Genomic DNA, 423 nt, shown 5'->3' with positions numbered 1-423 from the left:
CTGGACTCCTGCTTAGTGGGGGTACCTCACGTCCACTACAACCCCTCCCTCGCCCACCGAGCGGCCAGCACAGCTGAGCGAGAGGCTCCGCCAGGTGGAGAGCCAGGTCACAAGGCCTCCCTAGTCAGGCCTACGGGTCGCCGGGCGTGTGCCGACCTCAGACTGGCAGCCATGACGTCAAACGGAGGTTGCTGGCTGTGCTGGGCGCTCAGGTCGAGGGGAACTCGAACTGTCGACAGACTAGCGAGTCAAAGCACCATAAAAAATCACTCAGATCTGAAAGGAGAGAAGATTAGTATATTCATCCTTTGCAAGAGACGGCAGGCGAGTACATGATTGCAAACCCCAGGAATATACAGAGAGAGGGATCACGACCTCCTAAAAAAAAAAAAAAACAAAAAAAAAAACAAAGCTAAGAACGAA

This window comes from Penaeus vannamei, chromosome 35 (assembly GCF_042767895.1).
Source record: "Penaeus vannamei isolate JL-2024 chromosome 35, ASM4276789v1, whole genome shotgun sequence".
NCBI lineage: Eukaryota > Metazoa > Arthropoda > Malacostraca > Decapoda > Penaeidae > Penaeus > Penaeus vannamei.
Note: the sequence above shows the minus strand (reverse complement) of the source record.